The sequence below is a fragment of the Phasianus colchicus genome, chromosome 22, assembly GCF_987193195.1.
Source record: "Phasianus colchicus chromosome 22, bPhaCol1.hap1.1, whole genome shotgun sequence".
Taxonomy (NCBI): domain Eukaryota; kingdom Metazoa; phylum Chordata; class Aves; order Galliformes; family Phasianidae; genus Phasianus; species Phasianus colchicus.
In genome coordinates, this window is record NC_143457.1 from 241,183 (window position 1) to 267,767 (window position 26,585).

Consider the following 26,585-nt stretch of genomic DNA (forward strand, 5'->3'; position numbering starts at 1 on the left):
CTGGTGGAGGTCGCAGCATGCCCAGTAGCTACCCTTTCCTCCTCCCAGGCACGGATGGTTTGCTTCTGGCTGCACCACAGTCTCTTGTCATCTTTGCTGAGCCATCCAATTGAGGAGCAGATTTCTTTGCTCTTCTGTTGGTTGGTGTGGGTTCTTTTTGTTTCCGTTTCTTGTCTCTTTTTCCGCTGGGTCGCATTGGTTTGCTCTCGTTTGTTCACTTGATTTCGTTTTCTTTACTGCTTCTTTGCTTAGGTTTCCAATGTTTATTTCATTTTTATTTTTATTTTTATTTTTATTTTTATTTTTTTATTTTTATTTTTATTTTTATTTTTATTTTTATTTTTCATTTTTATTTTTATTTTTATTTTTATTTTTATTTTTATTTTTTCCTTTGGTTTGCTTTCCGTTTTGTTCTTTCTTTTCCTTGGCTTTTTGATTTTCTTGTTTTGCTTTGCTTTTCCTACTTTCTACTTTGCTTCTTCCCTTTGGTTCTCTTTGCTCCCCTTTTTAATGTATTTGGCTTTTTTTTTTTTTTTTTTTTTTGCGTTCTCATTTAGCTGTTGTTTGCTGGCATTTTTTTTCCCCCGTCTTTGTCTGTATAAATCCTTTCATTCGCCATTGTATATTGTTGTCTTTGCTTTTTTTTTGTTTTTCCCTTTTTGGGTTTGCTTTGGATATTTTTGTTTCTGTTTTAGTTGTTGGATTTTTCTTTTTTATTATTGTTTTTTCTTTTTATCTTTTTTTCTCTTTACTGTGTCATTTTTGCCCATTTCTTTTTGCTTTTCTTTTTTTTATGCTTAGTTCTTTTTTTTCCTGTTTGTTTTTTCTTTTTTCTTTTTTTTTTTCTTTTTTTTCATTTTGTGTGTGTGTTCTATCGTAATTTTTGTATTGTGTGTTTTATTGTAACTTTTGTATTTGTGGTGTGCATTGTTGGTATTTGTATTCTGTTTTTTTTTGTTTGTTTTTGGTTTTTGATTTGTGATTTGTGCTCATTCTGGTTTCTTATTTTCTGTATTTGTGGTTTTTGTTTCGTTCCTTTTTGCTTTTTTGTTTCTATTTTATGCTTGTTTATTTTTTGCTTTTTTCTTTTTTTGTTTTTACATCTTTTTGGTTTTTTGTGCTTGTGTGTTTTTTGTGCTTTTGTTTTTTGCTTTTCTGTTTTTTATGATTAATTTTTGCTTTTCTTTTTAACTTTTTTCTGTTTATTTGCTGTTTTTGTTTTATGCTTGTGTGTTTTTGTTGCAATTTTTGTATGTTTGGTGTTTAGTTTGGGGGTTTTTTAATTTATGTTGGTTTTGCTTTTTATTTTCTTGGGTTTTTTTGTTTTTGTGTGTGTTTTTCTTTTTGTGCTTTTTTTTTTGTTTTTTTTTTTGTTTTTTTTTTTTTTTAATATTTCATTGTTTGTGTGTGTGTGTTTTCATTTTTTGTCCTTTTGTTCTTTTACATGTTTTGCCTGTTTTGTCTCTTTTTGTATTCTGGGTTTTTTTTTTTGAACCGTTGTTTCTTTTTTTTTAGGTTTTCTGTTTTCTTCCCTTTTTCTTTTTTCTTTGCCTTTTTATTTAGTTTTTACTTTTCTGTTTTGGTTTGCTTTCTTTTGTTGTTGCTTAGTTTTCTTACCTGTTGTTTTTTTTCCTTTGCTTTCCACTGTTCTCTTCACTTGGGTTGGATTTTCATGGCAGTTTCTTTCTTTCCATTTCTTTTCTCTTTTTCCTGAATATTCCTTTTCATTTTATTCCTTTTTCCATTGCTTTGCTCTCCTTTGCTCTTGGTTTTCCTTCCACCCTTTCCTTTGCATGGCCTTTCATTCTGCTTGCTTTACTTAGTTCTCTTTTATTCCCTTTCTTTTTCTTTTCTGTTTCTTTTTCCGTTTACTTCCTCTTGCATTAGTTTGCTTATTTTTTTTTGTTTGAATCCTTTGCTTTGCCATGATACAGCATTGTATGTCTTTGCCTTTTCTTTCCATTCCCTTTCGTAGTTTTGCTTTGATTTTTCTTAGTCTTTTTTTTCTCCTGCCTGTTTTTCTTTCGTTTTGTTAGTTATTATTTATTTTCTGTTGGGTATTTTGTTCCCTTGGATGTCATAGGTTTTGTTTGCTTTTTTTTCCCTCAGTTTTTCCTACTGCTTTCCAATGTTTTCTCTACTTTTGTTGATTTCTTCCTTGCAGTTTCTTTCTTTCCATCGGTTTTTTTCCTATGAATATTCCTACGAATTTCTGTGGATCTGGTAACTCTTATACATGCCAGAAATGTGTCACCCTTAACACTTATCACTAACACAAAATGGCAAGCACTAGCCATATCCAAAAAAGGTAGATCTTGCGCCTAATGCAAAAGGGTATCCCTGAATCCTAAACCCCAATCCAAACCTCGAAGGGCAACCATTAAACCAAACCAAAAATGGGTACCCATCACTCTTACCACTTCTCCAACACGGTAACCCTTTACCCTTCCGTAACGGCACAACCCCTAACCCAAACTGATAACAAGCCTAACCCCAGAGAGAAACCGGTAACACAAACCCCAAATCGTTTGCCTTAACGCTTCGCCCTCAGCCAAAAGGGTGACCTTTAAACCTGACCCAAATGCAGAACGCTTGACACGTAACCCTGAAGCAGAACCCCATCTGGGAAGCCCTAAGCCGAAAGCCGAACCCAAGAGGGTAACTCAGCACTCACCAATCACACAAACGGTAACACTTCGCCACAACCCAGAGCGGGATGAGGCTGAGCTTCTCTGCTGCCGGGGCTGCTCTGAGGCACAGGGCACGGCGAGCGGCTGCGGGCAGCGCAGCTCACAGAGGAGGTGCCTGCACCCAGCTGCCTTGGGCAGGGCCCTCCGTCGTCATGGAAACGCACTGTGACAGCATAAAGGCTCCAGGGGCCCGGCTGATGTCATCTGTGCTGTGACGTGCTCTGTGCTGGTGCTCTGCCTGGCCTGGAGCCAATGCCTCCAGCTTGTAGTTTCATGGTGTCTTAGTGTTTTTTGTGTTATTTTCTGTTTGCTTTTTGTTTTTTCTTTTTCTTTTTTTTTTTTTGTCAGTTGTCATCTCTACTCTGCCATGACATTAAATCCTGTTTCTTTGCTGTTCTGTTGGTTGTGTTTCTTTATATTTTGGGATATGGATATGGGATCAATTTGGGATAGGATACGGGGGTATCGACTTGGGATTAGATGTGCACATGGAATGAATATGGTCTGGGATATGGATAGAGGATGAGATACGGGATGGGAAAAGGGGAGATGGTTATGGGATGGGCTGTAGATATGGGATGGATTTGGGATATGGGTATGGGATGGAGATGAGGGTCTGTATATGTGTTATACGTATGTATATGTATAAAACATATATATATATATATATATTGCCCCCACCCCATGGGAACAGTGTGGTCTGTGGTGGGGGACACACAGAAGGGGCCCCCCAGCTTTGGAATGTGACACCATGGGGGGATGTGGGGGCGCTCCCAGCTGTGGGACTGTCCCCAACTTTGGGGTGTGACACTGTCAAGGTGACATAAAAGTGTCCCCAACTTTGGGGTTCAACACTGTGGCAGTGTCCCCAGTGCTGGGGTATGACACCATTGGAGTGACAGAGAGGTGTCCCCAACTACATGGTGTGACACTGTGGGGGTGTCCTCAACTTTGGGGTGTGACACCATTGGGGTGACACAGATTTGTTCACAGCTTTGGGGTGTGACACTGTGGGGATGACATAGGGGAGTCCCCAACTTCAGGGCGTCACACTCTGGAGGCATCCCCAACTTTGGGGATGTGACACCATGATGCGGTGTCCCCACTTCCCCTGGAAAGTCTTCAAGCTGCTCACGGTGTCCCCAACTTTGACAGAATGTCCCCAGGAGGGTCCTTTTGTCCCCTCTTCGTGAGGATGACACCCAATGACAATGACACCCCGTCAGAGCTGTTCCACACTGATGTCACCCCTGGTCCCCTCTGGTGGTGGCACAGAGTTCATCACTGTGTGCATCCCTGTCCTCATGACAGACGATGGTGACAGCACCAGAGGGCGCCGGTGTCACTGGGTCCGGCTGTAGGCAGGCCTGGAGGGGTGACAAAGGACAGTGTGAGGCTCAGTGACAGCACGGTGACTGTGTGGGGCCGCCTGTGCCTGCCCCCATGTGGTGGTCAGAGCACAGGGAATGCTGTCACCCGAGAGATGGTGACACACAAGTGATGGTGATACAAAAGTGATGGTGACAAAAGTGACAGCCAGTGATGGGGACACTGTGCCACAGCTGTTCCACACTGAGGTCACATGCAGTCAACTTTTTAACAGTGTCACCAGAGTGATGGTAACACCCAATGACAGAGACAACAGTGACACCCAATGATGGTGACACCCCAAGGACAGTGACACTCAGTGGTACCCAGCGATGGTGACAACAGAGACACCCAAAAGCAGTGACACCCAATGACAGCGACACCTGAAGACAGTCACAATGGTGACACCCAGTGATGGTGACAGCTGTTGACGGTGAGACCCAATGACACCTGGAGGCACCCAATGACGGTGACATTCAAAGATGGTGATAACGGTGACACCCAAGTGATGCCCACACCCAATGACACCCAATGACGGTGACAGCAGTCACCCTGTGCCCCTCTGGGTCATCTCCAGACCCCTCCAGTTGACAACAGGTCCCTTGGAACCCACCTAAGGACCCCCCAGACCCTACAAGTCCTCTCAGGGACATCCTCAGACCCTTCTGAATCCCTCTGAGGATGTCCTGGACACACCTGGGACTCCCTGGACCCCACAGGATCCTTCTGGGACATCTCCAGACCCTTCTGGATGAATCCACAGACCCCATGGATCAACATGAGGACCCCCCAGACCCGCCAAGTCCTCTCTGGAACATCCCCAAACCATTCCGGATGACTCCAGGACCATTCAGACCCTCATGAGGACTCCCTGCACCGTACCAGACTCTACTGGGACATCTTCAGATCAGACCAGTGTCTCACTCCGATTTATAGGAGGGAGAGGAGGTTCTTTTAATATCTGTATACCCGGCGTGAAATTAAGAAACAACGGTTCAAATGTTGGTCCGACCAGTTTATTACAGATCTTAATTAGGGAGATGGGGAAGGGGAGGACGGATGCTATTATGAATTAGGGTAATGGGGAAGGAAAGGAGGGCGATAGAAAAGGTAGGAAAGAAGAAGCAAGGAGTCTTTATCGGAAGAAAGAGGGACATAGTCACCACCATGGATCCAGCGTGGTTCATAGTTCAGCCTTTGATCTTCAGTAGTGGTGGGTGATAGGGCATTGTTGTTGATGGCGACGACGACAACGGTGACCATGGTGATGATGGCCCTTTTTCAATGCTTTCAAAGTGGTCGAGTCAGCTGTCTTTGGAGTGACAGCTCAAATCCAAAGTGGTTGAGTGCCACTCCTTGGAGTGGCAGTTTCTGGCTCTGGGATCTTAGCAGAAATTCCTTTGTTCCCACCTTCCGGGCCTTGACAGCAGATAAGAGGGAGCAGGGATGCCCATCTGCATCCTGTTTTTCACAGGACACGATGGTATCGTTCCCCAATTTTCCCATACAAGGCTGGAGCTATTTAGTCACAGGCCAGATCTTCCGCCAGTAAGCACTTCTGAGCACTCTCTTCCAGAGGTAAGCAACTCTGGAGGAAGGGGCTTTCAAATGTTCCCAGAGGGATGTCAATTGTCACACGGTAGCACCCATCTCTTGCCTCCTCAACAAATCAATCAGAGTCTTATCACAAGAAATACCTCAGGAAGCAAGCTTTGAGCCAAAAAACAAAGAAAGATTCTCACAACCAGAGACTTCTCAGTGCTCCTGGACTCCTAGTGGGAGCTTACAGATCTTTCCAGGGGCCCATGGGATCAACCTGGGGACTCTCTGGATGCCCCAGTACCACTCTGGGATAACTCCAGACTCTTCTGGATGAGTCTGGAACCCCCTGGATGCCCCCAGACCTCTCTAGGACTTCTCCTGCAGATCCTTTTGCATGATTCCAACGGGGGATAAGGGGGGTTCGGCAGGGGGTGGGAGGGGGAGAAATGAGCTAGTGAGGATTCTGTGGGGTGGAAAGGGGGTCTGGGGATGGAGGGAGGGGTGGAGGGGGGAAACTGGAGAGTTGTGTGGAGCTTCTGTGGGGTGTAAAGGGGGTCTGGGAGGAGAGAGTGCTAGTTGGGGGGGGAGGGGTAAAGAGGAGAGGCAGACCACGTGAGTGGAAAGGGGGTCTGGGGGTGGAGGGAGGAGTGGGAGGGGAGAACTGGAGATCGTGGGGGGGTTCTATGGGACGTAAAGGGGGTCCAGTTGGGGGAAATTGGGGGTCAACATAGGGGAACGGACTCCAGAGGGCAGGGAGGAGGGTATGGGGGTACAGGGGACTGTAGGGGACAGAAAATGGGGTCAGAAGCAGGGGGAGGAAGGGAAGACAAGGGACCCTGGGGGTGCAAATAGAGGGGACTGGGGAATGGTAGGAGATTCTATGATGTGAATGGGGGAATTGGAGCGGGGGAACTTGAGGGGACAGAGAATTCTGGGGGTCAGATAGAAGGGACGGGGGAGGGGGATGAATCTAGGGGAGAAAATGGGAAGACTTGGGGGGGTCGGGGGAGAGAATGGGGACACAACGGATCAGTGAGAGACAGACGCGGAAGCCTGGGGGTCAGAATGGGGAACAGGGGCAGACAGTGACGGAGGAACTGAGGGGACGGGTGGAAGAGGACTCCAGCGATGAGAATGGGGGAAGTGGAGGCGGGGAACGGGGGGGAGAGCGTAAGCCCAGCGGTCAGACTGAGGGACTCGGGAGGTTGTGGGTGACCCGCGGCGGGGGGGATGGGTGTGGGGGGAAGGCAGTGAAACACCGTGGGTGGGGGGGAAGGGCGGGGGGCACAGGGCACCTCCCGCCGCCGAGCAGAGGCCCTGAGCAGCAGAGGACCCACGCGGCCAAGACAGGACGGCCCCAGCCCCGATGCCCCCGGTGCCCCCGCCGCCCCCGAACACCCACTCGTAGAAGCTGAGGCGGCGCTCGGAGTCCCGGGGCTGCGCCGCGGCGCTGGAGCAGCGCGGGGCCCCGCTCCGCTTCCGCATGGCCGCGTCCTCGGGTCGCCGCGTGATGACGTCACTCCGCGGGGAGCGGGGACGGCACGTCGCTCGAGCAACGGACGCGCCGGGGCGTTGTCGCTATGGAGACGCCGCCGCGCATGCGCTGTCGCCGCGGGGACGGCTTCCCGCGCCGCAAGGACGGCTTCCCGCGCCGCAAGGAGGGAGGGCGCGCTGTCGCCGTGGCAGCGCGGCCTGCACGCACGGCCTGAAGCCCGAGTGGGGTTCGAGGGGCAGCGGGGGGCGAAGAAGGGTGGGGGGGGAACGGAGAGCCCTCAGGGATCTCCTGGGGAGGTGGGGGAGCGACTGGGGGAGGGCAGAGCTCCGGGGATGGCGGCTGTGAGTGGGGCTGTGGGGTGGGACATCCGCAGGGAGATGCAGCCAAACAGGGGGTTGTGGGCAGAGCATGGAGGTGTGGGAAAAGGAAGACGGGCATCTGGACAACAGCGTGAGAGCCAGGCTGATAGGGAGGGAGGGAGGAATGGGAAGGGAGGGAGGAAGGGAGGGAGGGAGAGGGGGGAGGGAAATGGAAAAAGGGGAAAAAAGGGGACAAGGGAAAAGAAGGAAAGGAAAGGAAGAAGGAGAGAGGGGAAGAGGGGCAGAAAGGAAGAAGAAAAGGGAAAAAGTCCAGAGCTTGGCCTGGGTGGTGTTGCAATGTAGAAGGGCTTCAGGTATCTTGTTAGGTGCACAAGAAGGAGTTCATGCAGCAATAAATGATATTGTTGTGTTCATGTAGGTCAGAGTGGTAGAATTGAAGCAGATGGAGATAAGATATGGCACCAAAGTGAAATACTGCACAACATAAGACGATGTGAGCTGAAACCAGCGTGACTTCCTGGCTTCCCAAATTGCACTGGTTAAAGAAGTTATTTGTGGGGATGGTGTGTGTAATCGCTGTATGTATGCATCCTTCCTTGTAGTGTGATTGGACTGTGGAGATGTATCTAAGTATGAAAGGTCAAAGGTGGTGAGGATTAGGATGTGAACATCGTAATCCTCAAAGGAAAAGGGGGGATTGATGTGGGTTGCTCTGTTCAGCAGTAGGGATTAGCACATCAGTTTAAGAACCAGCGCATGAGTTTAGCAAAAGGAATCCATGAGTGATCGTTCTGAAACTTTCAGCTTTAGTGGGAGAACAGCCTCGTTCCTCCTCAATAACTTTGCATGGGGACACAAATGAATACTTCTACCTTCTGCCTCCATGACTGTGCCTCATGAGAAGCACCAGAGTCCCAGTAGAATACTTGTATCTTTTGCCTCAACACGCGCGAGGACATTTTCCTCAGGTCCCACATACACTGCTAGGAAAAAGTGGCTCACTATGGCCTTATCAGCCGCTCCGCTCGGCAGCCAGTAACGTCTGAGTGCGAAAACACAATGCGCTGATGGAACTGCATGTTATGCTCTGCAAATTGCCACAGCGCTGCGTTCCTGCCAGGGCTGCTGTCTGTGTGCAGGGATAGGATTAGGAAAGCCAAGGCACAGGTGGAGCTGAACTTGGTGTGGGATGTGAAAAATAACAAGAAGGGGTTCTACAGGTACGCAGGCAGAAGACAGGCCAAGGAGAGCGTTCCCCCTCTGATAAATGAGGACAGAGAACTGGCTTCCTCAGACATGGAAAAAGCTGAGCTGAGGTGCTCAATAAGTGTCTTGCCTCGGTCTTCATTGGTGGTCAGGCTCCTCCCCATGCCTGCCAGGACCTGAAGAGAGGAAAGTGGGACTAAAGAAGGCTTCTCTGAGAGCTGCCGCTGCACGTGCAGAGGTGAGTCCTTGGTGAACACAGACATGGCTCTTGTTCTTCTCAGCGCCTCCGTCTGTCAGAAGTGAAAGAGATTGCAGAGTCCCAAGGGAAATGGTGTCCTGTTACTACACTCACTTTGTTTCTTTCCAGTCCTCACACCTTCTACTGTCCTCTTCTGCAGTTCCTTCTTCACTGTCCTCTCTCCTCTTTCTTCATGTGCTCTCCTTTTACTGTTCTCTTCATAGCACGATCTGCTCTTCTTTACTGCTCTTTTCGTTTTCTGCTCTTCTGTACTCACTTCTCTTCTGCTCTTCTCATTTGCCACTTTCCTCTCTTACCGTCTCTTGTACTTCTGCCAGACTTCCTTTCTCGCTTTTCCTCTTCAGCTTCTCTCCACTTCTGCTTTTGTCTTCTCTGTATACGCTCTGTATACGCTCTGTATACGCTAATACCTCTTTTGCTTTTCTCCTTGTCTGCTTGTTTTTCTTACCTACATCCTTTTTCTTCTTCTCTGCTCTTCTTTCTTTCTTGTCTGTTCTCCTTCTGCTCTTATCCTTCTCAGCGTCTCTTACCTTTATTCTCTCCGCTACTGCTCATCTCTTTTGCTGTCTTGCCTGTATCCTATTGTGCTTTTCATCTTCTGCGCTTCTTCCTTACCGGTATCCTTAATTTTATCCTCTCTTCTGTTCTTTTTCTCTTCTTCTCCGTGTCCAATGTCTGCATCACAACTCTGTCAGAATTAGTTTTGGGGTGGAAAAAGGTACCCAGGTACATAGGTTTGTACAGTAGAACCTCCTACACTTTGCCTGAAAGGTGATCCAAAGGAGCCCTCAGGAACCAAGACCACAAAGGAGCTGCTTTTGAATGGAGAATTTTCCAGAGTTCCTTCCAGTCGTTGCTCAGAGGAACTGAGGTTTTTATCCTTGTATCTCTGCAGAAAAGCAGGGTGGAGGGAACACATATGGTGAGGTGCTCAGGTGAAATTGCCCTCCTTGCACAAACAGCCTGTTTGTGTCCATGTGATGCACGGTGAAGAGAAGCCTGCTGTTCTGTGAGTAAGCCTGCCAAAAGGGAGTTCTGGCCTTTTTGGCAAGTCTCTGAGGTGAGGTCTTTAGACAGGCTGGTTGTTTTGCAGGGGAAATGCCATTTCAGCTGTTTGTTGCCACGCTTGGTTGGTGCTTGTATGAAAAACATTCATCATCTAGACAAGCAGTGCTCTAGCACCAGGGAAGGGAAAAACCTCATGTACATCCAGTCTTCTCCATGAGCCTTATGTTGCCTTTCCACAGAGTCTCTAAATGCCTGTGGAAATCACGGGGGGGTGGGGGGGGCAAGGGGATGGGGAAGAGATGAGGGGCAATTTGTGCGCATCCTGTGCCCACGGAGCAGGTATTACCTACAAAGAGCTAGGAACCCTTCACGGCATCCTGGACTTGTTTACTTTCCTTGTTTGAGCGTGATGGTTTTGTAGGTACTTTGTGCATTTTAAGTAACTGTCAACTCTGCTGAGACAACAGGCGTCCTAGAGAGAGCCTTGCTGTACCCTTTTTGTTCGGGCTGTTTTATTCCCTCCTGAGATTAAAAGGGACTGTGGTCTTGCTTAGCAAAGGGAAGCGTGTGCATGCTTCCAAAGCAAAGGCAGGTAGGTGCGTGCTTGCTTAGCAAAGGCAGGTAGAGGCATGTGATGCGAAGGCAGATAGTTGCTTGTGAAGCCATGTCAGGTGGTGTGTGCGCTTCAGTGCTGGTGGGTCAGAGTTGAAGATGCACGAGCTGTGTGACAGCTCTGAGAGTGGGATGGCCAAGGAAGAAGCCTATGGTCCTAGCCCCCTGGGGAGAGAGTGAGATCACTAAAGGGAGGGAGGATTCTTAGACTCTGAGGGGTCTAGAAAGGGAGCTGAAAGGTTTGGGGCTCCCTTGCTGTGCTCTGCGCAGGCTGTGGCAGTGCTGGGGTTTATTTTGGAGTCAGTCTGAAAACAAAATGAGACAAGGGGGTTTTCTGTGCAGTTTGAAGCCTGTTTGAAACCTGCTTTGAACTCTGCTGCCAGGGCTGCAGCCCAGGGTAGGCACCCTGTCCCCACAACTGCTGACCACGTTCTTTCCTTCTCTGCAGTGACCACGTCCAGCCCTACGAAGACACTTTACATCATGTCGGACACCAAAGTGTCTGCGCTGACCACGTCTGTGATGGGTGAGGCTACCTCAGTCCCTCTCAAACTGCCAGGCATCCAACCTTCCTCCTCCGCCAGCTCTCCTCCTAGCCCTGTCACCTTTGCCACCTCCCCATGTTGTGTCGTGTCATGGAGATCTGTGGTGCTGGGGCAGGCCTGAACTCCCCTCCCTGACAGCAGACGCGTTTCTGAAATCTCTGCTCATTTCCTCATCCTGCTGGCTCATTCTGTATTTACAGGTTTGTGTCCTTTACTTTTCTTGGGTAATTTAGGACTGGTTTAAAGCAGCTGTATTTGCTATTGCCTTTGTCTGCAGTTACCCTTGTGGGTGATGGTGATGGGATATACCCTTTTGGGTTAGGTTTTTATGGAAGGGGAAATGGTGGAATCACCATCCCCAGAGGTGTTCAAGGAGTGTTTAGGTATTGTACCGAGGGATGTGATTTAGTGGGAAATGTTGGACTAGATGATCTTAGATGTTGTTTCCAACCGTGGTGATCCTATGATCCTAAGGTTTACACTTGTGGATTGTGATGAAGTGTTAGTGTTTAGTGCTAGAGCTAAGTGCTGAGGGTAACCCTTTGGGGTTAGGGTTTCATGTTACTGTTTTCTGTTAGGTTTAAAGGTTAAGGCTTAACACTTGATGTTAGTGATGGTGGGGGTGTGCCCACCTGGTTGGGGGTTTATGGCTTGTCCTTTTTGTTAGGGACTACAGCAGCACTTTTGAGATGGGAATGAGGGTTAAGCGTTAGCATTTTGGATTAGGGCTGAGGAGTATCTTTTGGGGTGAGTGTTAAGGATTAGCCTTTTAGGTTAAGGTAAAGGGTTAAGGGTTGTCCTGTGGAGTTAATGCTAAGGGATGCTGTAGTGTAAATGCTGAGACATGGCTTGAAACCTGATTTTTCACCTGGTAGAAAGGCAGGGCCAACCCAGAGCATTCCATGTTCCAGAATGACAGAAGGGGTGGAGCCAGGATCCACCCCTTCCCAGCCCTCATTGAAGGGTTGGCAGTGTAGGCAAAGGAGATCCCTGCCTACCTGAATCCTTCTGAAGATAAGCAGCTTCTTGCCTGTGCCCACGGCTGTTGCCTTTGAGCAAATTCTCCCTTGCTGCAGCCTTGGACCTTGCTCCTCTGCTGTCATGGCATGAGGCCTGGCCTCATGGGGTGCAACCCTGCTGACTGATAGATGTGTTGGTTTGGTTGGGGGTGGATGCCGTAGCTAATGGCAGAACCATTTCCTTAGTGCAACTAAGGAGGTAAGTGAGAAAACAAGAGAGTCTTGAGAGGAAAGAGTGACTGATGGCAGCGCTGTACTGGAAGCAATAGAGAGGCTGACAGTGGCTGTCGGTGGCAGTAGAGCGATCCGAGTCTGTGTCTAAATGGTTCTTAGAGCTGTGTCTGTTCCTTGGAGAGGCCAAACAGTGTGGAGGTACTTGTACTCACAGTTGTTTGACTTAGGAATGAAGTGTTTCTCAGCTCATGCACCTGACAGCGTTGTGTTTGCTTGTGCAGCTTTGCTTTGTGCATTGTAGAGCTGTCAGACAGATGTGGATTCATTTGCCACTCACTCAGCAGGAATGAGACTAGTAATACTTTCTGTAAATGCATTTCAGTTGAAAAAATGAGTTTGTTTTGGCTGTAGAAATGGTGTATTGGAGGGATTTTGGTGGATGTGGGCTAATAGGACAAGGATTCTATTGGCAACTGCTTTCTGTGACATGGAAAGGCTGTACTTTATTTTAGGGATGGAGCATGGGATTCTATTGACTCTTATTGAGAAAGGGGGAAATGGAAAGCCTCTGTGGGTAAGAATGTTTTGTGAGCTGTAGTTTGGGTACTTTCATCTAAATAGGACTTTGTGAAAGGGTGTGTGTGATGGAGGAGAGAGAAAAGTGCCTCGTGTTGACTGTAAGGAAGGCATAATGTTAGAGCAGTGGAAAGGCAAATTTAAGAAACTGTGCTTGAAAACTTGAAGTTAGTGGCTGGCTGTGCTAAAATCTTCTTCCAAAGAGTTGCTCTTCAAGTATTTCCTGCTTTCTCTCTGCGAGAAACTGACGCCAGTGGCCTTCCACTGCAGCATGGCCGTGCGGAAAGGCTGGGGAAGAAGACAGAGCTGGAGAAAGCACCAAAGAGAGGTACAGATACATAACAGGCATCTGGACTTGATGCACTGTCTTTCTGCCCAGGCTTTCTGTTTGTTCATTGCTGGGACAGTTCTCTGCAGTTTGCATCCCAGCTTTCTCCCAAGTCCTGGCTGCACAAAAATGCAAGCATTCAGAGGAAAAGGAAAAAGCAGAGGAGTGGGCTTCTGAGAAAAGAGTTGAGGGGGAGCGTGAGGAGCTTGAGGCAGAGTTTCAGAAAAGTGGTGATTTCACTTAGGATTGCTCTGAGATTTCCTTGCCCTGGGTTATGATTGAGTGTAGCTATTGGTTTCTTGGTTCCTGTGTATGCATTGTTGGTAGACAGATTAGTGTGTGGAAAACACAGCTGAGAATCCGGGACATGGTAATGTACCAAATGGACTGAACTACTGGAAGGATTGTGGGAATGAGAAGAGAACCTGGATTTCTCTTGCACAACAAGCCTGTATCAGTTGTGTCTCCTTTCACTGAGCTGAACGCACGGTGTGTGTGAAGCCTTCTGATGGGAAACCCACGGTCCCACAAAGTGGGCGTGGAAACGAAATGTAGCTGAGGTGCATCTGTGTGCTGAGTCATACTGCTGAGGACAGAGAGGAGCCCCAGCTGAAAAAGCAGCTTTGGTAAGAATAGTGGTGAAAGTAGGAGTGGGTATGGAAGGGTTAGACTGCTCTTGGAGGAAAGGTGAAAGTTTCAAATGTTCTGCAGATTCAGTATGCCTTGGTGTGCCACATCTGCCTGCCCTGTCAGCACTATGTCAGGCTTTTTTTCCTTTCCTTTTTAAGGTAGGAAAAACAGTTTCTGGCTAGGAGAAGAAGAAATGCAAGTCTTCCCTGCATTGCTCCTTGGGCAGTGGGTGCTGATGAGCAGTCCTTGTATGAGAATAACGTATTGTCATTTGATCTCTTTCCATTCCTTCAGCAACTGGGGTGTTGATGCAGCTGCACGTATCTCCTGTTTTGTCCTTCTGCTTTGTGTAAAAGAATAGTATAGTATGCAATCTCTGTGTGAAATTTTCTTAAAGTATTTTACTTTATTTGCCCCTAGGAAGCAATGGCTTGGAAATGATGGCAGTGTCACCCAGCAGCCCACACAGTGACCTGATGTCTCATTGCTTGCGTCTGTTAAAAACCACCACGATGAGAAAAGAACGTTTGCATGGATTCTGTGCTGACTGTGTCAGTACAGCCCTTAGGAGTGGTGTGGACATGGCATGGCAGGGAGAAGGGAATTCCCTTCTGATGGGAAAGTGCCCGAGGAGTGTTGACATCCCGTGTGTTGGTGCCCCATGCCCACCCCATGCCCCACACACTTCTGAATGAGCAGCACAGCTTTTGTGTCATTCAGCCACCTGTGGCAGAGCAGATCAGGCTTTCTGCAGGCGTCAGCAATCATCCCATCGCTTTCTGCCTTATAAGGAGTTGAAAACCTTTTCATTTTGGAATCCTACTTCCAAGCTTAACCACCTCCAGTGAAGCAGATGTCATTTTTCTTGTATCCTTCAATTCTGAGTCCATATTCTCCCAAAAGCAAAAGAGTTTGGAGGTAACCACCAATAGTTAAGTGAGCAATTTCAGTATGTATTTCTGATCGTGACAATTACTTCAGTTTAGAGGTCACAGTTAATGTACTGTGCCTGTTTTAATTCTGACCAAGGTTGTAGTTGTAGCTGACTTCCCAAGGCTGCAATACGTGGTGGTGACACAGCCGTGGGCTTCTGCATTTGCATTAATCCCACATTTCCTTGCAGGTCAACTTGTGCTGGAAGTGGACGGTATCAGAGTGTGAGTGAAGGTCAGTGCAGGAGCAGCTGTTGATGGGAGTCCAGGCTAATGAACTCTGGAGCATCTCCCAGTACGGTACCGGAGGAGGCAGGAATGATGTTAAGGAGCTCCTCAGCAGGAAGGTGGCTCATCCAAATGCTTGCTGACAGTTTGAAAGCCCAGACCCTTCCAGCCTCCACCTCAGAGGCAACATCTCCTTTGTCCGATCATGCAGCACCTGAGCAAGAGGGTGACCTGAGCTGGCTACACAAGAGTCATCTTAACTTCTTTGTTATTTTACTTCAGATAACTCCATTGGGTGACCCTGCTGTTGGTTTCTTAAAATTTGGATTACGTCTGATGGAGGCCCAGAAGTGATGTGGGCACTCACAGAGGTCACAACTGTTGCTGGGGTGGGAGCGTTTGTCCCACAGCTGGTGAGCAGAGCTGGTGCTGCACGCAGAGACTGGGTTCTGGGCCTTCCTTGAGAGAGATCGCCCTGTGAGAACCCGTCAGAAGCACTGCTGCAGCACGTGCATGAGCTGGGCACAGCTCAGGCTGAGCAGGCCAAGTGGGTGAACTGGGTTTGGTGCTGAGTGGTTGCTGGGAGGTGTCTCAGAAGAAAAGCTGGGCTGGGGTGGGCCCGCTATGTCAGCCCTTGTCCCAGCTGGTGGTGAGAGCAGGGTGGAGGCTGATGGGTGCTGCCCACTGTCACTGCTGCTCTTACCATGTGGCACAGCAGTGCTCTGGTGTGTGAGCTGGGAGGGAGGAGGACAGCCACTGTGCCTGGCTAAGGCAGAGCTGAGGTCTGTTGAACACGTGGATCGTACCAGTGCAGCTATTGCGGCTGCAGTAGGGGTGGAAGACAAAGGGAGTTTTCTTCATGACAGCAACACCAGCCACTTGCTTCAAGGTGTATAAATGTTGAGGAGATGGAGAACACTTGCTGTCAGAAATCATGGCAGCTGTACAGAATCTAGTTGTATTTTGGGGATGGTTCTTGTAACCAGTTGATTTTAAGACACTGTCCTACTCAAGAGTACTTTAGAGTGCATGATAGAAGAAAGCTGGGAAAATGCTTCTCCTTACTATTTTTCACTTGCAGATTCTTTCTTTAGGGATTCTTTCCAAAAGGAGATTTTGGGGATTGAGGCAGTTGAAGAAAGAGTGAAGCCAGGGGGCAGTCCCTGTGGAGAGGACCCCAGGAACTGAGCTTCCCCACCACTGTCTCAATGAGAAGACAGACGCAGTTCCCATTCCTGCTCTGCATATGGAAAAGTATGGCTGGATTTATTTGTTTGGGTTTTCTTCCTTTCTCTCATTTTGAAGGGGAAAAGCTGGAGCAGGGGGAGCACTACTGGTCCTTTGTTACCTCCATAACCGGTTGGATTCTGCATGTGCTGCAACAGGACAGCATTGCCAGGCTCCTTAACCTGCTGGGGCAGGGTGGGAGCAAAGAGCGTGAACTGCCCTCCTGCCAGCTGCACCTAGTTATGGTTTGCCAGGTCCCTGCTGCCCTGAATTTCACCTGAAAGGTTTGTTCTAGCTGCTTGCAGTAGTAAAATTTAGGGAAGAAATGGAAGTCAAGAGCTAAGGCTCTGCACAATAACTTTGCGTGGATTGAACTGTGGCACCTGAAGACTGTTTCCTGAATAATGCTGGCATTTTGCAGGTGTGTTGGTTTAACCCACTGAACTGATGTCTGTGAGCGCCAGTCTTCTCCACCTGAACAGTAAGAAAGCTGGGGTATGCCCAGAAATTGCAGCAGTTGCTGTGAATACTCTCCCAAATGTTTGTTTCCTTTAGTGGTAGCTAATGACTCAGCACTGTGATATCCTGTCTCTGGCACGATCTGGAACGCTGCATCTCTTTGCAGATGTTGGGTGCCCATTTCCATGGACCCTCCTTTCTTTCTCTCCTCAGAAGCAGCACAGTGCGGTTCCATGCGTTAGGGAGCAGCAGCCAGCAGGCTGCCAGAATGCCAGCTGGGCCTTGCAGCGCGCAAAGGGACGTGTTGGGGATGGACCATCCTTAGCACTACGCAAAAGTGAGTCTCTTCAGTCCTCTGTCATGAAGTATGGAAGAATGCATTTTAAGTATTACTTCTGAGCGGGTGCAGGACTGTAGGGATGTCAGGTAACCATGGTGGAAGCACTGGGGAGGCCGACAGCGGCAGCTGATGGCAGCAGTGTGACAGAAGGCCGTGTATAAGTGGTGGTGCTCAGAGCTGAGTGCATTCCTGAGAAAGGCACTCTTGACTTTATGGCGTTTTCTTTCACCTAGTGATATGTAGAAAGTTAGTGAAGAAAGGAACAACAAGAACAAAAATACCCTACTGCAAGGGCAACTGCATTTGGATATTTACAGCATGCTAGAGCGTTATGTGAGAACCAAGAACTCCATGACCTGTAGGATGCAATGTCTTCTGAGAGATTATTGGAGGACTTTGTGGACGGAGACGTGTTTAGCTCACTCTGCATCATCTACACTGCCTAAGGAAGTTACACTGCAGTAAGAAAACCATGCTCTCTGAAAGCACAGTTTCCCATTGAGAAGAATTATTTGGCTGACCACCTTGGGGTCAAACTATAAAGCGGATTACAGGGCAAGTACAAGGGGCGAGACAAAAACGCCTAAGGCATGGTTTATTACTTCTCAAAGTAGAAATTAAGAAAGGGTTAGCTGAACTTCTCCCTAGAAATGCCTGTTAGTTTTGCTGGAATCCTTAGTGACTAATTCAGACAGACATCTGTGCTGCAAATGTCTGTAACTGTATGGATAAAGTTTATGATCTGCACGTCCTGTAAAGCTATAGCTACATTGTCTTTGATTTTTACTTAACAGATTGCAATGTCTTGCCTATGCTATATGAATTGCAAAGCTTGCCTGCAAGCTGGATCATCCAGCAGCTTTCACACTCTCCCTTTGTGGAAATGTAATCAACTCATTCAATGGTGGGATCATGAATGAGTCCAACGAGAAGGCAGCATCAACAGTGAAAGTTTGACTATAAACTGAAATAATGAATTACCATGGTTGAAGCTGAACCAGTAGTCCAGTAATAGTTCTATGAAGTCTCAACACCTACCAGATACTTTCTAATGAATTTAAAAGATTCTTAATGATAACTTCATAGTGCATGAGTTGGTTCCTTTACACAGGTTGGTTCTTCCTTAACTTATTCCATACAGGTTTTAGTATCACTCTAGGGATTTTTTTGATAGAAAAGGACTTCTTGAAGGTTATCACTTGTACATTATGCTTTTACATAACGTACAGTGTGGATTTGTTCCTAAGAAAATTGCATGAACAAAACGAGGAACAAATAAACTTTCATTTATTTCTTTCAAATTTTTTTTTAATATGTATTTGCTGACCAACTTCCACACGGAGCTTTTGATCTCCTTGTTACAGCATGTAGATCATGGGATTAGTCAAGGGAAGACAACCGTATGGAAAAGAAAGGTTTCCCAATGGAAACCTTTTCCACTGGGACAGCCTCAGAGGGTAGGACATATATGTAGACAGCTGGGCCAAGCATGACAAAAACAACGATGATGTGGGAAACGCAGGTGGAGGTTATTTTGTTCTTTGTTTTGGTGTGTCTGGAGCTTCAGCAAGAGGATTATGTAGGAGATGAGGAGAAGTGCAAAGCACATGACAATGACAACTCCATTGTTGAGGAACATCAGAAGTTCCGCCGTGTAAGGTCAGCACAGGCCAAGTTCGCCAACTGACGCACATCACAGACAAAGTCGTCCAGGACGTTGGGGCCACAGAAGGGGAGCTTGATGGTGAGAGCAAATAGAATGATGCCATGAATGAAGCCACCGCCCCACGAAGCTCCAGCCAGGGCACAGCATACAGTCCTGTTCACAAGCATGGTGTAGTGGAGAGGCTTGCAAATAGCAACGTAACGGTCACAGGCTATGGCCAACAGCAGGAAAGCTGCTGCTGCTCCCAGGAAGTGAAGAAACAAAGGCTGGGTCAATCAGGCCTTGTAGGAGTTGATCTTAGGATTTGAGAAAAAGTCAGCCAGCATTTTGGGTGGGGTCACAGAACAGTAGCAGATATCCAAGAATGCCAGATTAGCCAGGAAAAAATGCATGGGTGATCCCAGCTGGGAATCCCCCTGAATTGTGAGAATGATAAGGATGTTGCTTGGGAGAATTATGATGTAGAACAGGAGGAAGAAGAAGAAGGGAATTGACTGGACTTTGTGGGATTGAGACAATCCTAGCAGAATAAACTCTCTAACTACAGTTTTCATGCTCCATTTTGACTCTTGCAAGCCCTGAAAAAGACAGCAATAAACACACAATGCCAATATGTTGCAATATTTAGCAACTTAGGCTACGCTTAGGCTACTGAAAATGCACATCCTGTGACCGTTACCTGGTTTTATGGAGGACCACATCCCTGTATGTAAAGGAATATCAGATTTATTGGGCCATACCATACGGCAGGCCACCATTAACCATTCTATTATTGAATGGTTTTCATCATTATATTGATTACCTGCATATAATCTCTGTCTAAGAGCAGGATGGACGGTCATTGTGGCCAATTTGGCTATTTCCAGGCCATTCACCAGAACACTTTCTGCCCCAGAATCCCATAGTCTTAATAACCAAGCCGGCACACTTTCTCTAGGTTTCTGCCTGAATCGTTGGACTAAGTCCATCAGTTCTGTTGCCGTGTACGGTTGGGCTGTTATGTGCAAGTGGGTTTGAGTGGGGGGCCACTGATCAGGCGGCACCCCTGCTGGTCTGTCCTGTACCTTTTTTGTTTTTTGAGATATAACAGGACGGACTTCTAGTGCGTCCGTCAAAATTGGGGATTCAAGATTCGATTTAGATGGTTTATTTTCCTGATCAACACAGTCCGTTGATTCAGGAGCCTGGTCATTGTTTATTGAAATACTACGAACTTGACCTATTGGAAGACATAGAATTGGTTTTTTTTTCCTGTTAATAGGCCAAGTTCCTGCTCTAACTTTTCAATACGATCTTTTAAAAGTTCATTTTCATTCACTGAAGTATTATTCCTTATTTCGGCATTGTTTAAAGCATTTAATAGTGGCCATGCCACTGTAGAAGCAGCTAATTGTCTTTCTCTAGTGACTAATATATCTTTGCCTAGTCCCTGAAAGTAATCCGCTAGGCGATATGGGGAAACGTTTCCCACAACACGTAGGGGACCCATTTTTCAATGATAGTTGCCAATTCATAATAAGGGGATCCCGCAAATCCTGGGATCTGCCCTGGAATTGTTTTATCTAGGGGGGTAGTGTTCTCCCCCTTGAACCATTTACAGAAATTCCAAAGAAAGGACATAGTGTAAGTTTCAGTATATTCAGCTTGCCTGCCTGGCTCGCCAAGTGTATAATTAATGAAAATTATATAAAGGAATATTATATAATTTAATAATATTAAGATGTTATAGTAATGAAATAAGCAAGAGAGTTAGGCACAGCGAGACAAAGAGAATAAATAGAAGGCTCACCCGTGTCATGGGCTCGCTCAGGAAAGACCAGTGGAGTGGATCTTCCGAAGAGAGAGAGAGAGAGATCCTTCCTCCCTGGTAGTCAGCTCTTGAATGGGTCTAGGAGAGGTGCAGCCAGGCTCCACCCCTTCCTGCAGCACAGGTGAATTGCTTTCACCTGTGCTCCCAGGGCTGCCTCATTGCTCGCCTCAGGTGACTAATCAGAGGTTCAGGCCGTGACTCAGCAGTTCCCATACACTGAAGTAATCTACCTGGACTTGTGCAAGGCTTTGATATGGTCTCACTCCATATCCTTATCTCTAATTTGGAGATACGTGGATTTGAAAAGTGGATTAGTAGCTGGCTGTATGATTGCAGCCTGAGGGTTGTGGTCAGCAGCTCTGTGTCCAGGTGGAGGCTAACAATAAGTGGTTATATTAAGGAATCCCTCAGGGTTCCATCTTGGGACTGCTGTTTTTAATATCTTTGTTGGTGATCAAATAAATTCTTCACTGTGGGGGCTGTCAGGCACAGGAAGAGGTCCCCCAGAAAGGTTTTGGATTGCCCCATCCTATGAGGCATTCAGGGCCAGGGTGGATGTGGCTCTGGGCAACCTGATCTACTGCATGACAACCCTTCCCATGGCAGAGGGGTTGGAACTGTATGATCTTTAATATCACTCCAATCTAAACCAGTCTATGATTCTCTGAATCTAACTCGGTTCAGTTGGTCAATCTGGGACCCAAATAAATATCTGTATAAACATGCCAAGGCACCCTAACAGCCTAACACAAGTGCACGTGGCTGGCACAGGATGGATCCCCTTCCACCCCAGTGCAAGGAGAAAGGATGAGGAAAAGCAGACAGGTTCTCAACGCCTTTTTTACATCTGTCTTTAATAGTCAGGCCCGTTATTCTCAGGGTACTCAGCCCCCTGAACTGGAAGACAGGGTGGGGAGCAGAATAAACCCTCCACAATTCAGAATAAAACAGCACGTGACCTGCTGCTCCACCCGGGCTGTCACACATCTGTGGGATTGGACTGGATCCACCTGAGGGTACTGAGGCAGTTGGTGGACGTGGCATCCTAGCAGCCCTAATCAATCAGGGAGTTCCCAGGTGACTGAATACTTGCTAATGTGGTGCCCATCTACGAGAAGGATCATCCTGATGTCCTCCTATGACTACATACCCACCTGGTGGATGAGATGCTGTGGGTGGAAGCTACCTGGACTGGAGCAAAGCCTCTGACACCGCCTCCTGTAGCATTCTCCTGGAGAAGCTGGCAGTCCATGGCTGGGATGGGTACACTCTTTGCTGAGTAAAAAACTGCTAGGAGGGCCAGGCCCAGAGAGATCCAGATGGAGTCCAGTTCTGAGAGGCGTTCCTCAGGGGTCGGCGCTGCAGCCTGTCCTGTTCAGTGTATTCACTGACGAGTCGGATGAGGGAATTGGGTGCACCCTCAGTAAGTTTGCAGATGACACCAAGTTAGGAGGAAGCGTCCCACAGACGGACTGAGATAGGCTGAATCACTGGGCTGACTGCAACTGCATGAGTTTTAAGAACGTCAAGAGCTGAGTGCTGCTTTTCGGCTACAGAAACCCCAGGCACCGTCACTACGGGCTTGGGGCAGAGCAGCTGTAAGGCTGCACGGACGAAAAGGGTCTGGGGTGCTGGTGACAGCCGGCAGTGCCCTCCAGTGGCCAAGGAGCCCAATGGCAGCCTGAAATGGGGCAGTCAGGAGCGGGGATGCGATCGTCGCTGTGATTTGCCAGTGGCCCCAGGGGATCTAAATTGCTAGCGGTTGTCCTTGTCCCATCAACTGCAGCCCAGCCCAGCCCAGCCGCTCCCTACAAGAAGACATGGCGGCCCTGGAGTGTATCCACAGAGGGGCACCAAAGCTGGGAGGGGTCTGGAGTGCAAGACTTAACGGGGAGTGGGAGAGGGAGCTGGGATGGTTCCGTGTGGAGAAGAGGAGGCTCAGGGCAGACCTTATCGCTCCGTCGAGCTACCTGGAGGGAGGTTACAGTGAGATGGGACCTCTTCTCCCAGGTAAATAGCAATAGGACTACGGGGAATGGCCTCACATTGCACCATGGGAGGTTCAGATTGGATATTAAGAAAAGTTTCTCCCAGAAGGGGTGGCGAGGCATTGGCACAGGCTGCCCAGGGAAGCGGTGGAGTCTCTGGAGGTGCATAAGGAAAGGGTAGCTGTGGTACTTCAGGACAGGGTTTGTTGGGCAGTGTTGGTGGCAGGTGGATGGTTAGACTGGATGAGCTTTCCAACCTTAATGATTCCGTGATTCTCCTCTCAGTACCTTACGTTCGCAGAAGTAGCACTAAATATACCGTGGATCTTTCTAAAGTGCAGAAGGTTACAGTGAGCTGTGTCTGTTCCATAATGTTCTTCCATTGGCTCTGGAGCATCGTTCTCCAATTGATGTGGATCCAGGGTGGATCCAGGGTGTCCCTTAAGGAGACCTGCATAGGCAGGAAGAGCAGTTGCTTAATCTGACACTGCATGGACAACGTGACTGCCCATCTCCCCAGCCCTGTCTGCTTAATGCCACCTGGCACTTGCCTTGCTTTTCCTTACATCAGACTTCTCTTCTAAAGTCTGCACTGAATGTTTCAGATCCTTTGTAGCAGCTGCCACCTGCTCTCCTCAGAGGACACGGGTGCAGAAGGGTTTCTCTTACCTTTAAACAAAGAACAGTAAGCGTAACAAAGCGTAACACAGGTTACCAAGAAATAGAACGTACTCCTCAGCTGTATGCCTCCACTGAAGTTCTCCTTCCCAAAAGATAACTGTACAAGAAATATGTCACGTACATAGATAGGAAATGATAAATATTAATATGAAAGGCATATTAATTAAACAGTTAGCTGGCTAAGGACACAGTGAGACAAACTGCTAAGGAGGGACAAACATTAGCTCCCTGAAACTCAAAGAACTGCACTCATTAAAAGGGCTATAAATGATCAGAGATTAAGGGGAGAGGAAATTGGGATAACAATAGAAACTGCAAAGGTTGAGACAGGCAGCTGGAAAGGTGGCTTCCAACGTGGTCAGCCTAATCAGGGCAGGTGGAAATACCTGTAAAATGAGGGCAGTTACATGCACAGAATGAGAGAGAGTTGTCAGTGCAAGAACAGCGGAAGATTGGTATTTCTTTCCATACAGTGAATATCCGTCCTGAAAGGTCACGTTTTCTCATGATAGAAATTCCACTTATTGTGTGCGTGTTTCACTGACAGGATTGAACCAGGGCAGCTCATGAGGAGGTGCTGAGTGTTTGAAAAACACTGAAGATGACTTCAGGTTTTCAAGCAGAGCTCCACCGTGTGACCACAAGCAGCCGGTGCCATCTCGAGAGGCCCTGGTGTTCCTGAGGTACCTGCCTGGGACTAACAGTTGTCAGAGAGAACCTGCAGGAGACCAGAACCCTTTGGGACTACAGATGGAGCCTGGAAGGAGAGCCCCAAGGGATCTGATTGCTAGCAGTTGTCTTTGTCCCTGTACTGCAGCCCAGCCCGGCACACTAAATCCTCCCCCCCACAATAAGACAGTGGATCGTTGGGGATGATCCACAGTTGAAGTGGCCACTGGAATCCAAGAAACTCTTCCTGATTCTTAGTAGATATCCAGATATCCACGAAACGTCCTGGATTATCTGTGGCAAACTCAGACTGAAAGAGTCGAGTGCAGGTCACGCCAAGTAACTGTGGTAGAATCCATTATTTGGGGAGAACATCTCCTTCCAGCTAGGGAAGTTAAGTGGAACAGTGTGAAAAGATCCATCCGGCCAGTCCTCTGAGTAAGGGAAAATCAAATGTATTGTGCTATAGTGGCAGAAGGCAAACATTATTGGACTGTGCCTCAATTTACTAAAAGCTGTCTAATCCACTTAACCTATGAGCAAAAACAAATGGTCTAAGCGGAGTGAAGGACACTGATTTGTGACGTAACATGAGGAAGACAGTAGATTGCTGATGTAAGAACTGTCATGCTTGTGCCCTGACCAGTGCTGATTATGCTGGAGTAAAAGCCTCAGGCCAGCACCAGTGTACCGAAGGCCCAGGGGAATGACTGCAGATTGACTTTGCAGGACTCCAGCCCACGACAGCTCAGAGCAACAAATGCATCTTGGTATTAGTAGTTCCTTTTTGCAACGGGGCAGTAGCAATTTATCCCTTGACAAATGCCAGTGCTGAGAAACCAAAGGCTCTACAATATCGTTCGTATAACTCTATGTGTAGAGAAAATGGCTTTGATCCAAAAAGCTAATAGTATAGACAGATAACAGAGAAGGCAGAATACCAGAAGGCATGCCACAACAGCAAAACGACACATCAGTGACAATGAGCTTGTCTTTCTCTGTTTATTTCAGATGTGTTTTTTTCTCTCTTCTGCATTGATTGCCATATTGTAGAAAGGATTGAAGGGAATAAAAAGCTAAATATATTAGAATATATAGAATATATAGATAGATAGATAATATATAGATATAGATAGATAATATAGATTATATAGATAATATAGATAGATAATATAGATAATATATAGAATATATATATTAGTCGGGAAGAAAATGAATGTAAGCAACCTCAAAAACACTTCTTTATTTTTCGCATAAGCTTGACTTAGTAAAAGGTGCTCCTTTTCTGTAGGTATGAAACAACGGATACACCAGGAAATTTTGGCTGACCTCCCCAGATCACAGCCTTTAAAGGGATCATTAATTGCAATGGAGAAAGATTTTGGTGGGCTACATCAAGGGGAAAATGAAAAAGCTTTGTTAGGATTATAAAGCACCAGGACTACAGCACCCTCTTATGGCTTCAATTCAAATGGACTGGGTGCCCTGCCACTAGCTAGGAGGGCGGGTAGAAGGCAAGGCCAAGTGAGGAGGAATTGAAGGAAGAATGGAGGGAGGGATGGAGGGAAGAAGAGATGGAGGGAGAGGGAAGCAGAGGGCAGGGGCTGCAGCTGCCCCACAGGGAGAGTGCAGGAGGGACAGAATGCATCCAAACGGCACAAAAAGGAGTCAGAAATTGTGCTGAGGGCTCCAGAGGACACTGGGTGCTACCTCTGGTGGGCTGTCCCCCCCAGCGTCACTCAGTGCCATCTCCTCGACTTCAGTAATGTGTTCAACCCACTGGATATCACAGAATCGTGGAATAATGGAGTTACTGCAGGGATAATGGGTACACATGGACAAAAGGACAAAGGGACTGATGGATGCAAGAATAGAGGCACACACAGACGCAGGACCTTTGCTGGGGGTGTTTATTGGTGTTTCTTTATGGGAAAACGGACTGTGTTCTTTCAAAGATCTGGTGGCGATATGCAGGGATGATCAAGTCCTTATGGAACATGGTGGGGACAGCACCAGTGTTTCATCCTGAAAGTCAAAGTGCAGGCGGTGACCTTATGGTCACTTTATTTGGTCTGTATGGCACCAGAACCCTTTGTGTTCTTTGGGTGACCTTATGGGGTCCTTATGGTACCACGACGATCACCTGCACCTTACAGGGATGGCACTGTTCTTCTTGGATCCTTTTTGATCTCCTCCACACCTCCCAGTCCAGAGGGATTTGGGGTCCCCCCACAGCCCAGGACCCTGCAGGATACAGGGGTCCCCCAGTGTCACTCACCTTGATAGGAAGATTCACAACCACGGGATCTGGGAGCGCCAGCAGAGGGGGAAGGGAATGGGAGTTCCGCTTTCCTCGTAGCAACTTAAGCTGCAGTGGGAGAAATGAGGAGATCCCAGTGGGCACCAGAACCTCCTCAAAAACCACTGAGGACCTGGGGCTCCCCAAATGGGAGGCACCTCCTGAGGGCACCGTAGTACTCACTCCTAAATCAAAAGCTCCGCTTGCTCCCACCTCGAAGTCATCCAGGAGCTGAGGAAGGAGGATGAGGGACAGTTTGGGTTGGAGTTAATAGCAAAGCATATGGCAGCGGGTGATGCCTTCGCAACAACCCCATATGGCCTCCCCTTGGTCTTAAAGCGAAAATCCCTACTGGTTCCCACAGACCCAATTGCTTCCACATGTCATCTGGAGTCCCTGGAATGTGGGGATCAGCTGGGGGTGGAGACCAGAAGGTGGAGATCCAAAGAAGGAAACAAGGGGACCCAAGAAGGGGGGCCGAGAGGATCCAAGGAGAGGGGACAGAGGGGACCTA

General features: G+C 47.7%; 1 long non-coding RNA gene and 1 pseudogene across 23 annotated transcripts; one reads left to right on the forward strand and one right to left on the reverse strand.

The window, feature by feature from the left end:
- The first annotated feature begins 7,219 nt into the window (after window positions 1-7,219).
- Window positions 7,220-25,221, forward strand: LOC149915215 (uncharacterized). 23 transcript variants are annotated; one of them, XR_016459344.1, is made up of 7 exons: window positions 7,604-8,859; window positions 9,776-11,245; window positions 14,193-15,345; window positions 16,014-16,186; window positions 16,832-16,955; window positions 23,651-24,542; window positions 25,064-25,221. It is a non-coding gene; the product is annotated as an uncharacterized LOC149915215 (long non-coding RNA). The 23 variants fall into 23 exon arrangements; XR_016459347.1 differs by having other exon boundaries at window positions 23,651-23,786; XR_016459352.1 differs by lacking the exons at window positions 16,832-16,955; window positions 23,651-24,542; window positions 25,064-25,221 and adding an exon at window positions 7,220-7,321 and having other exon boundaries at window positions 7,834-8,859; window positions 16,014-16,825.
- On the reverse strand, window positions 16,953-19,572 carry LOC149915216 (olfactory receptor 4N2-like; annotated as a pseudogene).
- Window positions 25,222-26,585: the final 1,364 nt, after the last annotated feature.